The sequence below is a fragment of the Fundulus heteroclitus genome, unplaced genomic scaffold, assembly GCF_011125445.2.
Source record: "Fundulus heteroclitus isolate FHET01 unplaced genomic scaffold, MU-UCD_Fhet_4.1 scaffold_138, whole genome shotgun sequence".
In the NCBI taxonomy this organism is placed as follows: domain Eukaryota; kingdom Metazoa; phylum Chordata; class Actinopteri; order Cyprinodontiformes; family Fundulidae; genus Fundulus; species Fundulus heteroclitus.
In genome coordinates, this window is record NW_023396550.1 from 104900 (window position 1) to 120043 (window position 15144).

Sequence of the window (15144 nt, forward strand, 5' to 3'; positions counted from 1 at the left end):
TCAGTTCAACAGCAGTTTAACAGTCTGATGGCAGCAGGGAAAAAGCTTTTGCAGAACCTGGAGGACCTGCAGCGGATGCTGCGGAACCTCTTCCCAGAGGGCAGCGGGGAGAACAGTCCATGGTGGGGGTGTGAGGGGTCCCTGATGATGTTACGGGCTCGGGACATGCAGAGCTGGGATGAAATGTCTTTTATGGAGGGAAGAGGAGCACCGATGATCCCTTCTGCTGTCCTCACCATCTCCTCACGTTCTTCCAGTCGGAGGCACTGCAGCCTCCACCCCACACAGAGAGACAGCTGGTCCGGATGCTGTCTATGGTGCTTCTGTAGAAGGTTGTGAGGATGGGCGGGGGCAGGCGGGCTCTCCTCATCCTCCGCAGAAAGTACAGTCGCTTTTGTGCCCTCTTCACCAGTGACGTGGTGTTCACAGACCAGCTGAGGTTGTCTGTGATGTGCACCCCCAGGAACTTGGTGCTGCTGACCACCTCCACAGCTGAGCTGTTGATGAGAAGTGGAGCGTGGTGAGGCTGGTTCTTCCTGAAGTCGACGATGATCTCTTTCGTCTTCTCCACGTTCAGGGTCAGGCTGTTGTCTCTGCACCAGCCCACCAGCTGCTCCACCTCCTCTCTGTAGTCCTGGTTGTTGTCATCCCTGATCGGGCCCACCACCGTTGTGTCGTCTGCAAACTTCACGATGTGATTGGTGGTGATCCAATCAGCCATTTTACACTGCCCTCTCCACATCCTTCCTGGTGATCTGGCTGGTTAGGCCGTTCTTCTTTAAAGCTCCTGCAGGAAACATATGTTACAGTCACTTCACATGTGCCAACAACACTCTCAGCAAGGATTGTAAAGTCAACCATGTTGAAGTGATATTCACCAAAAACTGATTACTTTAATATCCCAATTACATTAAATTAAGCTTTCTAGCATGACTGAAATGGCATTTCAGTAATAACAATAGCCAAAAATGAGTGTAAATGTATCTTGACAAAAGTTACTATATTACAGTTATTAATTATCCATTATGCATTTACCAAATATAACTTCAAACAGCTTTAAAGACCGGAATTCCCGCTTGCTTCCGAAGACATTATTTCTAAAAAAAAAAAATAATAATAATAATAATAATAATAATAATAATAATAATAATAAAAGAAACTTTCAGCTATGTTAAACACAGCAGATGAACTCCAACCAACAACTGCGAATGATTTGGTTAGAAAAAATGTTCTGGGGTTAATCACAGATCTAAGGCCATTAAGTGAAGCTAGATTTGTTTTGAGTATATCGCATCACAGAGGTGACTACATCAATGTGTGCATTATAAGGCGGAGGGATTTCAGCTGGTTATATACACTGCATCGTCACTTATTTGAGAGCCAAAAAAGCGACTTCATTTTAAGAAACAAAGTGAAAGAAAACGGTCGGCGTTGTGGTCTATCACGGCACTTTTTAACTTTCGGTCAAATACCGACTGCCAAAAAAAAAAAGAAAGAAATACACTAACCAGCCAGTGCAAATCTAGCTCTGATTCCCTTAAGATGATAGAATGTGCCGCAGAGCCGAAGCTCCGAGCCGACGGCGGTAGCAGCTGGCTCGGCCTAGTCCTCAACCACGTTGCGGTCGTGGCCACCTACAACTGTGGCTTTTTCTGTTGCTGCTGATACTCTCAAACCCTTAGAATTCTCTAAAGTATTCCTGTATTCCAGTATTTATTAGATGTAGAGGCATTCTTACCTGTATGTCGTCCAAAACCGTCTTCGTTGCAAGGATAAAAAAAAAAACATCCTTCCAATGACGCCGGAACACGGTAGGCTATTGTGCACAAAATGGCGCCTGCTAACTTCCGGCTAAGCGTGGTCAGAATCCACTTCCGGTTGAAATATAACTGTTTTGTTAGCAAGACTATCGATGATCCTGGACGATCCAAGGTTTAGTTCTGTTACAGACCATTTTTGTATTTGTTTAATTAGCTTTGGTGATCGTAAAAGATACTAATTTAGTTGTGAAATTATTAAAATATCAACATTATAAACGTTCCCCTGTCTCGTGTTCACTGCCCCCTAGTGACTGAATTGAGAATTGTGGTAATTTATATCCCCTTCTAAAGTTTGTTAATAAAGGCCATGAAATACTAAATTCTTAGCATCCTTCGTTTGCAAGACATCTTAGAAAAACATGTTTTTTTTAAAAAAAAGCTCTTAAAAGCTACTAAATCCACAGCGTGATGATGTTAGAACAGAATTAACTAGATAAAAAGTGTACAAAATCATTACGCTATACATATAATAATAAAATAACAAAGCACATATAGTATTTGGTTTGACATTAATTCCAGTGTATCAATATGAAAGTAGAATTCACCTGTGTGAAAACAAAAAAGGAAGAAACATTAAAAACTTTTAGAATATTGATCCAGTTTATTGTGAAACATCTCAAAAACATCTCAAAATTTTCAGCCGCTTCACTGAAAGGTTGTGAAGTGATTTAAATTTCAATTATTTAAATAATTTATGCATGATCTAGGCTGGATTAGTGTGATATTAAAGACTTTTACTTATTAAAGATAAATAAATAAAATAGCATAAAAAAGGAGACCTTTCAGTGGCTGTAACATGTTGATTTGACCATTTTGAATTTGTAAGGGCTGCCCAACTGGAGCCCACCTATTGCCCATGCTTGGTCTAGCCCATCTACTGCCCACATGAGTCATGTGGGCAGTAGATGGGCTGCCCACATGGGTCCCAGCAACACAGCCCACCCTGAGCCCATGCCCAGCTGAAGCCCATCTAGCCCAAGTGAGGCCCACATGGGCCCCACCTGGACGTGTTTGCTGGGTGTGGAGCATTACCTGATCACTGCTTGTTCCACAGGCTAAAAACCATTCTTTGGGGATTTAACAGGACATGAAGTTTCTTTTTCTTTGTCTCTATGTAACTACAAATGTCATCAAATAGTCGGCTTTTATCACTTCCATGCGTTTCATATTCCACATGACATAAATGTCTTAATGTGGGCGTGGCCAGCAGATTTTGTAGCATCTCCCTAAACAGAGCTTAGACACTGAAACAAGGTTTACCACTTTGCAATATACTCTAGTTGCATATTCTATATATTAGCTCTACATGGCAATATTTAGCCCTAAAATCCCTGCCTGGTCCTACCTGATGCCGTCAGTATTTGTTCACCCAGAGCAACTCTTTCCTTTTCCATGTTCTTTTTGATGTAGAAAAGCTGATGGCTGGAATATTTGGAAAAGCTTTCCTCACTTCCCTTGTGATCTAAAAAAAAAGGCAGAATATTCATTTTGTATTATTAGTAATATTCAATAGTTTGTTTCTGTTGTAGTTCCATATTTCTGCCAGCAGGGAGCGTATTCACAACTACAAGCTCTACGCGCTTCTTCTTTTGTCTTTTTTCTCTTTGCGCTGATGCCGTTACTGCAGTTTAGAGAGAGTTAGAACAGGAGGCGTCAATATAACTAGTTACTAAGTAAATACTGATTAAAACTGTGTTATATCTTGAGTTATTGATCCTAGGAGATTATCTGCACCTGCCAGGAGGGTTTTTGGTTGCGGGACATCACCGTGTTGTTGTGTTTTGTCGAGTGAAAACTGCGGTGAGTAATGATGATTAGCGCTTAGCATAGCATGCTAACTACTGCTGATTCTGGCTGATTGCTCACTGATTTCATGGAGAAAGTATCTTTGTTATATTGTTATGCTTGGAGACGATGTTTAAAACCAGCTGTAGACAGATGAAGGTATATGAGTGAATTGAGGATGTAAAAAATTGTGTTTTGTGTAAATTATCTGTGTTAATTGAGCTATTGCTGCATGTGATTTGTACTATTACTAAATGCCAACTAATGCTATATAGTTAAGCGAGCTGGTTTTATGAGCTAAAACAATCAACAGTGTGCTTTTGAGTTATTGAGAGACAGTAATTTAATGAATGATTAACAAACATGATTGAAATGTGATTTAAAATAATTCATATACACCATTTTGTGTGTGTGGGCTGTTTAAAAATTAATTTTATAGCTCTATGTGATACTTTGTCAATTTGAATGGTTCACGTTCATTGATTTAAGATTATAAAGAGGATAAATACTGTACAGTTGATTTGGGTAAATGTATAAAAAGAGAAAGAGATTAATGTAAAAGCTGCTGCTCTATGCAGGTTGTTTTTTTTGTATGAGTCGGTTTTGATCACTGATCTCTATTATACACTGGAGTGCTAATAGCCGCTGTTAGAACGAGTCGCTGTGAAGCCACCAGCCGCCATATTGGTACTCCCTATTTTCCCCCAGTAACTAGGGAATATGTGCGCTACAGCATCGAATAACGAGGATTTTCTCATGTTCAGGGGGGCTTAAAACTTTTAAAATGTCAAATGCCATATACTTTTATGTTATGTTCTAAAACTATCAAGTACTGAAAAAGTCATGTGTTGAAATATTTAGCATTTTATTTATTTAAATAAATATATATATATAACATTTTTAAATATATAAATAACAAGACACAAAAACATATTTACATATATGTATACATATATACATATACACATACTTATATATAAATAATAAATAAATAATTAAAATTATTCTAACAAGAAACCAGGTTAGTTTGCACAGACAGATGCCAAACTCCTGTAATTCTGTAGTTTTGTATTTCGGAATAAAAAGGAGCTGCTGTTAAATTAAGAATTAATTTTAAATTAAAATGTTCTTAAGAATTAAATTATTTCTTAAGAGAACAAACGGATCCGTCTGAGCGTCTCTCTGAGCTGTTGGGAGAAAGACGAGCAGCACCAGTTGCTTTTCCTTCCAGATGCCGACATGCAGCTGATAATTGTACCAATAACTGGACCACATTAGCTGCCTGTCAGTTATTTAGTGTTTTTTATTAAACCTTTATTTATCCTGGGGAGAGACCTGCTGAGATGGAGACCTCTGAGGTTAAGCTGTCATGGCTGTCCAGGTGTCCACCAGGTGAACTTTACCTGTGGTTTCTGACAGGTGAGCCGTTGCTGGATCTCCTTCAGGCTCATCTAAATGTTCAGGACGGCTCACAGGAAGCTGCTTTCTAGGCTTCTAGGCTCCAGTCTGTCACAGCTTTAGTTCCAGCGCTGTTAAGTCTTTGAAAAGCGTTTTTATCTCATAAAGCTTGATGTAACATAGCAAAGTGTCTTTATTTATTTATCTATCCTTCAACGCGTCCTTTTCCTGATGGAAATTCTCTTCAATCAGGTTTTTCTTTATTCTCTTTGGCCTTTAGCAGCAAACCAGCTAATAGATTTAACTCTTCGTGTTTTTGGGGCAAAATGAGCTGCTAAAAGTAAACTTTCTGCACCAAATGTAATCCAAGGTCTACTTACTCTGTTCATGGAAATGAGTTCATCAAGGACGGCACATCAGACGAGGCAGACTCCACCCAGTGGGCTGTCAGGCTGAGCATCGTTTGGTTTAAATGTATCGATGTTAGAGAGCGACATCAACAGTCTACATAGCTAACACGCTAGCTGCTGTTAGCTCGACTCACACTGCGTCAGCGCTGCGCCCCTCCTTCCAGCCTCAGAGCCTGGAGGGCCGGTTCTGAACAGATCCCTGGTTCTGTTGGGATCTGGGTCCAGGAGACACTGGGATAGAATAGAAACGCATGTTTGCATTTCTATTTTAGGGAGATGTTAGCTGCAGCCATCCTCAGATGTCCAGCGTGTGTCTGCCAGAAAAGTCCAGAAACTCTGGCTTAGAGTGAAAACAGGTCAGCTTTTACTCCACTGCTACATTCCTGTGGCTTTAAGCTTTTAGGCCTTTACTCGACTTACTGCGCGGTTCTGTTGGGCTTTTCTGGTTCTGAAGCTCCAGCCTGTCGGTACCAGTCTCCACTTCAAGGTTCATCTTCTCTTTGCTGATGTCTGGAAAAGTAAAACGTAAACATGGTGAGGTTTCTGACGTAGATTTAGCCTGTTGAGAAATCCTGACAATACTAAATATAAACTCTACATTCCTGAGAGTTTATTGTACTCAGAGTTTAGGGTTTACCTTCCTAGAATATAGATCATTAGGAGCTCTGGTTGCTTTGCTGTTTCTGTTGTAGGACGTGACCTTTGACCTGTAGGAAATGTTTTAGAGTTCAGAACCTGGAACGGAGGTGACCTTTGACACCTGAAGCTCTGTATTCAGAGCTTAAAATCAGTTTCATTCTCAGGATGTAACCAAACATTTCAGGCAGCCTGGTCAGAAACTCTTCCCTGAATCCACCAAGGAACTGAACTGGTTCCTAAACCGACTCCAGTCCTCATTTAGCTCTACGTGTGAATAAATCTGGACCCAACACATGTCTGTTGGACTTTATGGTCTCAGTGGGTCCATCTTTAGGTCTATCAGGTGAAATTATTTAATGTTTAACTCTTCATTTAACACTGAAGCTGGGGGAGGTTCGGTTCTGGTCCGTTTGAGGACGTTTCTGCTCATGTTCTCAGCTCTGGTCTTCAGTTTCTGGTTTTTACTGGAGTAGAAGAGAAATACTCGGATTCAAAGTTAACATTTAATCTGCAGAATATGACCAGTTTAAAGCTGCTTTTAACCAAATTCTTGTTGTTTTTAAGTCTCACATCTTCAGGAGGAGTAAACGAGCAACAACACATAAGGTACCGTTTGCTTTTCTCTAGTTAGAACCACGTTCCCATCCAGAACCCCTCAGAACCATTTCACCATCAGTATCCATCATCATCTGCCATGTTTGGTGTTTCCATCTCCTGATCACCATCGGTCGTTAGTTTAACGCCTCCAGCAGCAGAGAAACCATCCGGTTCTGTCCATTAAGGCCCAGGCTGTTGAACCGACTGGGTTCAGCCGGTCTGCCGGTACCGCTGCCGGTCCAGGCTTCCTACGCCGTTCTCTCCTAAATTGACTTTATAACTAAATGGATCATCACTATAAATGGATTTTTTTTGTGCAGAATCAACAATAAGTGGGACTCAATCATAAAGTGGAACGAAATTTATTGGATATTTCAAACTTTAACTAATAAAAAAAACTGAAAAATTGGGTGTGCAAAACTAATCAGCCCCCTTGAGTTAATACTTTGCAGCGCCGCCTTTTGCTGCGATTACAGCTGCAGGTCGCTTGGCGTATTTTTGCCCATTCCTCCTTGCAAAGCTGATAGAGCTCAGTGAGGTTAGATGAAGAGCATTTGTGAACAGTTTTCAGTTCTTTCCACAGATTCTTAAGTAATTTCCCTCTGGGATTATTAAAGTATGTCTGATTCTGGATTGGATTCAGGTCTGGACTTTGACTAGGCCATTCTAACACCTGCATATGTTTATTTGTGAACCATTCCATTGTAGATTTTCTTTATGTTTTGGATCATTATCTTGTTGGAAGACAAATCTCCGTCCCAGTCTCAGGTCTTCTTCAGACTCCAACAGGTTTTCTTCCAGAATTGTCCTGTTTTTGGCTCCATCCATCTTCCCATCACTTTTAAACATCCTCCATGTCCCTGCTGAAGAAGAGCAAGCCCAAACCATGATGCTGCCACCACCATGTTTGACAGTGGGGACGGTGCATTCAGGGTGATGAGCTGTGTTGCTTTTACACCAAGTTTAGCCACTGAACAAAAGACTAAAAGTTTAATCTCAGCAGCTTTACAAACATCGGGACTTCAGTGTTGTGCAATTACGCACCGTTTTAAAGTTATTTAATAAATAACTCTGTTATTGTCTGGTGAAGATCAGCTCTAGAGCTGATATCAGGACAATAGATGAAAAGGATGAATTTGAGCACTGATGATCTTTTTACAGCAAACTCTGCACACATAGAATAAGGAGTGACAACTTCTCTTCAAGTTCATGAATTTATTAAAAGAGCCCACCTGCCCCTGTGAATCCTGATGCCTTGCTCATGGTCTGTTTCTGTGTCAGCAGGAGGAAGTGGGGAGTGAGAACCGAAGGAACACCAGAACCAAGCTCACTCCAAAGAAAGCAGAGGTACCGGCCAGAACCAAACAGCTGAACTGGTCACCTGGAGACAAAGAGCTGATCTGTTTTACTTCTGTGGTCAGAGCTTTTCCTCAGGTTGTCGGTTTGACTCCCAGAGCAGCAGGAAGGACGGCACGCTGCAGAAGATCGGAGACTTCCTGCAGAGCTCCCCGACTCTGCTGGGCTCCAAAGGTCAGAAACGTGCGACAAGAACCCAGAACCAGGACCGGTGGGCTGAAGCTCACCAGAGTCAGAAACGGGTTTTACTTTATTATCAGAGGCTAATTTAATGCCGTCCAGATTAAGTAGTTAATTCTCTGTGAGGTTATGAGGCAGAAGCAGCTTTCATCAGTGATTATTGCCTCTGGTTCTGTTTGCTTCACGCTGGGCGACCCGTGTTCCTGCAGCCAAGAAGATGATGAGCCTGGTCAGCGGCCGTCTGGACCCAGACTCAGCAGCCGCCTCTTCCTCCCTCAGCCTGAGGGCCAAGAGGGGCAGAAAGAAACTCTACAGACCTGAAATCTCCTGCCCCATGGACATGCCCCCCCACCCGGTAAGAGCCCTGAACCGACAACCTCAGCAAGCTGCAGGAGAACCAGCAGAACCCAGACCTCAGTCAACCAGGCCGGTTTTATCAGACCTGTTAGTTCATCATCAGTTCTTCTTTCCTCCTCTGGTAGATCTGCTGAGGGTCCAGACCTGTTCCCTGACTGACCATCAGCTAAATTAAATAACTAAAATTAATTCAATAAATGACGTTTGATCTGATGGCTGATAGCTGCTGCCTGTAGTAAAGTTCTTTATAGCCCTGACATGCAGGATTTAACCCATCCAGAACCAACTGGTCAGGGTCAAAGTAACCTCTGAACACAAAAATGTGTTCTCTTTATATTAAAGTTAAATGAAACAGTAATTGTTCTTTTAATAATCAAATGGATACGGAACAAGTTTAATGAGTGGCTGATCCCACGTCTGCTTTTCACAAGTCACTGGATTTATACCAGACTGTCAAATTCAAATAAAAGCTAAATCCAGGTTACTAAAAGACAAACACTTGTTGTAAATTTAATTTTTAGAAGTCTGCATGTTTTTGAATGTCAATTTTCTCCCTAATAATCCTCAGTATTCATAAACTGGGCCAAACTTGTTCTATTATCTTATTGGCCGTTTAAAATGAACCAGAGGACCAGAAATGGCCCCCGGGCCGCGTGTTGGACCCCCCTGGTGTCCTGCCAGAAGTAATCAACCCAATCTCAGCTTGAAGGAACTGAATCCCTGCAGAGTGATCACAGCCGTGGACCTGAGACGCTGCACTGCTGGTTCTGGTTCCTCCCAGCTGCTGCTAGAACCCAGCGGTTCTGGTTCTGGTTCCTCCCAGCTGCTGCTAGAACCCAGCGGTTCTGGTTCTGGTTCCTCTCAGCTGCTGCTAGAACCCAGCGGTTCTGCCTCTTTAGCTCCGACTGGGTCTGGTTCTAAGTGACGTTCTGATGGCTGAAGACCTTTAAACCTCAGATGTTTAGCCTCCTGCCAACATTGACGCCTTTCCTTTTATCTGCAGATGATCAACCAGGAGACGGACGGCAAGGGCCAGAGCGACCATGACATCATCAAACGGCGCCTGCGCAGCAGAGCGGCTAAGTCCTAGCGCTGCCCTCCAGAACTTTACTGTAGAAATGAAGCTGCTGGTGACGGATCGTTGTTCTGAGACGCATTTATTGGATCGGTTCTGTGGAGGCCGACCCGTTAACACTAACCAGCATTTAGAAGTTCATGTTTCACTTTATTAACCAGCAATGGCTTATCTCTAATGTGCAATCTGCTCTAACTTCACCTCCTAGAACACTTTGTGGAACGTTTAACGGTTCTGCTGCAAAGTCTCACTTTAACCTGAATCATTATGTTCTGACGGGTCATCCGGTCTCATCAGAGTCCAGAGCCATCATGTCCAGGAAACCATCTGTTCCCAGAACCATGATCCTGGCCGGGTTCTCCTCCTGGTTCCTCTGAGAAGAAGCCCGCAAACCAGATGATTAAAGTTCTCACGTTCCTCCTCCACACTGTGGAGAACCGTGAATTTAGACGTTTCTGTCAGAGATGGTAGAAAGCCTCGCCTTGCTTGACCTTCGCTGATCTAACCAAACATGGATGGACCGATGCATGTGGGTTCTAAGCAGGTATCGCTTACAGAGTTCTCCAAGGTGTGTTTCTCATGGTTTGAGATGCTGACATGTGATGAAGGCTCAGATAAAGACCTCACCTTTGCACCTGGGTCCTTTACTCACCTGTAATACAGTGAACCCTCGCTACATCACGGTTCACCTTTCACGGTCTCGCTGTTGTGTTCTGCATTCTGATTGGCTAAACAGTCTCTCCGCTTCTTCTCTACCTGTGTGTCAATAATGTTGCAGTTTAATATCTACACGTACGTAAAACAGCCAAATTTAAGTTTGCAAATTCTCTTACAATTTCAAGTTTCTCTAAAACCAACCGGAGGCTCGCTTAACGAGATCCATCAGTCTGCCGTAGATCCACCAGTCTGCCGTAGATCCATCAGTCTGCCGTAGATCCATCAGTCTGCCGTAGATCCACCAGTCTGCCGTGGATCCATCAGTCTGCTGTAGATCCACCAGTCTGCCGTAGATCCACCAGTCTGCCGTAGATCCATCAGTCTGCCGTAGATCCATCAGTCTGCCGTGGATCCACCAGTCTGCCGTGGATCCATCAGTCTGCTGTAGATCCATCAGTCTGCCGTAGATCCATCAGTCTGCCGTAGATCCATCAGTCTGCCGTAGATCCACCAGTCTGCCGTGGATCCATCAGTCTGCTGTAGATCCATCAGTCTGCCGTAGATCCACCAGTCTGCCGTAGATCCATCAGTCTGCCGTAGATCCATCAGTCTGCCGTGGATCCATCAGTCTGCTGTAGATCCACCAGTCTGCCGTAGATCCACCAGTCTGCCGTAGATCCATCAGTCTGCCGTAGATCCATCAGTCTGCCGTAGATCCATCAGTCTGCCGTGGATCCACCACTCTGCCGTAGATCCATCACTCTGCCGTAGATCCATCAGTCTGCCGTAGATCCATCAGTCTGCCGTAGATCCATCAGTCTGCCGTGGATCCATCAGTCTGCTGTAGATCCATCACTCTGCCGTAGATCCGTCAGTCTGCCGTAGATCCATCACTCTGCCGTAGATCCAGCTGTGAATCTAAACAGCTTGGAGGAGACGGCTTTACTGACATGACTCCAGATCACATTAATGCCCTGATTGATGCAGACCTGGCAGAAGTGACAAAGCCACCAAACGACGATGAAAGAGAAGAGGAAGAAGAGGACACAAGTGTGGATGAAGATGAGGAGGATGGACTAACACTTGGTCGCTTAGCAACAATACTGAGAATGGCCGCTGAACTTCAGCGAGCAGCTCAGGAATGGGAGCCTTTGATGAGCCGTTCATTACGGTTCTCAGACATAATCCATGGTGGCATGTCGGTTTATAAGAATCTTTTTGCCCAGAAGAAAAAAGAGCGACAACAACTACTGATAACTTTGTTCTTCTCCCTAAAAACTCACCTGCACCGCGGCTTTAGAAGAAAAAACGCTACAGAGCGGAGTCAGGATGCAGCGGCTCAGTCAGAAGAGCAGTGAAACACACGGGAGTCACTATTTGTCCTGCTGGACTTTCTATTTTATTAATTTTCTCCCGTTCTAATGCAATGACTCGGGTCGCTGTGGGCAGGGCCGGCGATTGCTATAGGCGAGCTAGGCAATTGCCTAGGGCGAAAAATGTGTTGGGGGCGCCCTCTAGCGTCGCCCTTAGGCTTACTTCCCGTTAATCATAGAATTAGAAAAAAAAGCGAATTAAACCGGTTATGAAGGGTACATCAGTTTGACTGAACCTTAAATAAATATACCACCGAATTTTTTTCTTTTTTTTTCACATTTAAGAGAAAATCGGAAAAGATTCTGATCACATTTCAAGCGCCCTCCAACCCTGAAGTCGTGACGTCAGTACGTGAACGTTCATCTCAACATGGCGGATTACTGCACTACATGCGATAGCCAAAACGAGAAATCTGAAACGAAATTTCGACTTCAACCGAGCGATTCCTACCAGGAGACCATTCTGATGTATCGGAGGAAGAATATGTGTGTCTGGAGCCTCAGATGTTCGACCCAGACGTTTCAGATGAAGAGAAGGCAGCGGACGAACAACAGCCTTCCATATCGGACAAGGAGTGAAGATTAGATGAATGGTAGGACAGGTTTTTTCTTTTAACTACACAGTTCAAATATTTTTTCGGATGTTGACATTTTCTTTAGGCGTCCTTAATGATGTTCCTCATTTGTGTAAGAAGATGTGGTCAGATCTACCGTTTGGTCTCAACACTTTTCTCAAGAAAGCAGTTATTAATTTTATATTTTTCTTTTATCATGCAAGTTGTTTTAGCCGCTATTGTAAAATGTGTGTGTTATATTGTTTTGTACTTTATTCCTGAATAAATATTACGATTTATTTTTTCTCATTTAAAGAACTTTACTTTAGATAGCAATGACATGTGAGCCACCAAAAAAGGCATTTAATTTATTAGAATGTTCAACTGTTTTCATAAAGTCTATTTTTCCTAATCAGAAGGGTTTATTCTTCTTCGAGAGTATAATGTTTATAACATTTTCAAACAATAACTTGGTTATAGTTGATCTTAGAAGTCATAGTTTATTACTCCTCTGAATTAATTAGAATAGCAAACCTTTATTGCTCTACAATGGGGAGATTTGGGGGTGTCTGCACCTAACAAAAGGGCAATTAAAGTACACAGGTTTATATAACGCAGAAAACATACCCAAACTAAAATCAATAACAGAAAAACTGCAAAAAATAAATCACACTAGTCAGCCTATAAAGTTTAACAACACTGTAAGGAACGATCTCCTAAAACGTTCCTTTGTCCACCTAAGCTAAACCTTTAATTAGGCTGAAGGACTACTCCACTTTTTATTGGCTTTATGCATCACTGCATGAAAAGTGAGATTTTCGTCCCCGTAAACTACCGCAGATCTCCCTCATTTTCGGCAGTTAACGACAATTTGCAACCCGCGCTCGTCGCCGTTTGTCAGTGCCACAAATTGTCGGAACCGGACAATGAGCTTTCAGCTGTACTAATGGCCCTAATTAGCATATGAATGCAGCGAACCCGCGCGAACCTACTCAGTATTGGCTGAAACCACTTCTTTCAAACAAGTAAAGTCACTCGTGATTGGCAGCAAAACCACACGTGGCCAGGCCAGGCTTGAACGTTCTTACTGAGTATTGGATGGAACCACTTCTTTCAAACAAGTAAAATCACTCCTGATTGGTTGGCAGTACCCCAATAACTTATATATATATATATATTCATTCATTCATATTATGCTGTATATTCATGTTATCCTATGTAGGCTACTACACCATTATTAGGCTACCATCAAGGCCATGAATGACTTTATACAGGAAATGAACATTTGCCAGGAAGATGTTTATGCAAAGATTAAAACAAACACCTATATACAACGCGAGGATCCAAAAATTACAACTCCGTGAACTGTCCGTTTGCCTCCTCGGGGTTGTAGGTAACTGCTGGCAGCGTTCTTTCCGAGGCAGGTCCGATGTGCAGACGCCTACTGTGCGTGGCTCTGTACTTCGGCGTCGCCTCTAACCGGGACTGCAGCTTCACACAGAGTTCAGAGAAATCCGGTGTTGTGCGCAATTCTGTTCCCCCTGTGTCGGGAATGCGCTTTGCAGCCGTTCTCCCGGCGCTTCTAATTGATTTCTCGGTAAAACAACTCATATAATCATGTCAAGGTTGTAACAGTCAGTTTAATCGGCAGCTGTTTGCAAAATTGTAAAATAAAAATAAATAAACTAGGTCTTCTTACGCTGTTTTATGTTATTATAAATGGCAAGGTAAACGGTATTTTTCCAACTTTTGTCACTTTAACCTGACAAATAAAAGTAAGCCATAAAACACTATTCCAGCACGTAATGTGTATTTATGATTTTACATTGCTGAAAGAGGAGGATGGGATGGTTGATAGGACACAAACATTATGGCGTTCTCGTGAATTGAGAAACAGCCTAAGACTTTCTGAAAACACAAGAGTGTAGACTTCCCAGTACATCCCTATGTAATGTAAAATATGACAGTTTACTGGATTAAGGAAATTTCTAGTATACTACATGCTATCACACATAATTTTTGAGAATTTAGAAACATTTGCTCTTTATTTCCCCAAATTTTCGGGAGATGTCTGAAAGACCGTTTATTTATTTTTATTTTACAATTTTGTAAACGGCTGCCGATTAAACTGAATGTTACAACCTAGACATGATTATAGGATTTGTTTTACCGAGAAATTAACAAAACGGCTGCAAAGCGCGCTCCCGACACGGGGGAAACAGAATTGCGCACAACACCGGCCTACGAAATGGCGGCGGCCGTTCAATCCATCCAGAGACCACGCCAACAACGCCATCTTCTTCGCCAGGCTGGAAAACAAATAAATGAGAGTGGTATGAGTAAAAATCAAACGCAAGTCACAATAACATTAAACAAGGAAGGATAAACAGTAAAAACAATTCACTTACACACAATATCGTCTTTATCAGCATCGTGTAAATCTGGACTTGCAGACATTGCTCCGAGCAAATAGGAGGTCACCGACTCGCTCCGGTTCATAGCGCCTGCAATTTGTCTCCGAGTTGTGAAGACGGCATACTGCTTCCTGTAAATAAAAATACACTTTAATAAAGCTTGTTCTTTTGCAAGGCTATTAGGCTAATCTTAGATTTGGTTGTAGGCTAGGCTACTTTTAGCTTAGCTAGCAGTCACCGAACATATTCTTACCTAAGCTTGGGATTCTGCACCCGTCTTCTCTTCTTGGAGTTAGTCTCTCCCGCACAGTTGTTCGACTGCAGAGCCGCCAACTTGTCCTCTATGGACAGCAACCTGGAGTTTACCGAATTCTGCAGTTAAGTGAACCGCTCATTCATATCGGCACTATTAGCTGACGAGACGGTCCACTTCTTCTTCTTCTTCTTTCGGTTTTTATGGCGGTTGGCAACTAACTTTAATGGTGCATTACCGCCACCAACTGGACTGGAGTGTGGTACTGGAGTCTAA

At 42.6% G+C, this 15144-nt stretch overlaps 1 long non-coding RNA gene across 6 annotated transcripts; it reads left to right on the forward strand.

Moving 5' to 3' along the window:
* Positions 1–3584: 3584 nt before the first annotated feature.
* On the forward strand, positions 3585–8626 carry LOC118558630. Of its 6 annotated transcripts, none has more exons than XR_004928395.1 (4): positions 3588–3620; positions 6617–6658; positions 7931–8179; positions 8395–8626. It is a non-coding gene; the product is annotated as an uncharacterized LOC118558630 (long non-coding RNA). The 6 variants fall into 6 exon arrangements; XR_004928396.1 differs by having other exon boundaries at positions 3597–3620; positions 7934–8179; XR_004928394.1 differs by lacking the exon at positions 3588–3620 and adding an exon at positions 5670–5769 and having other exon boundaries at positions 7934–8179.
* Positions 8627–15144: the final 6518 nt, after the last annotated feature.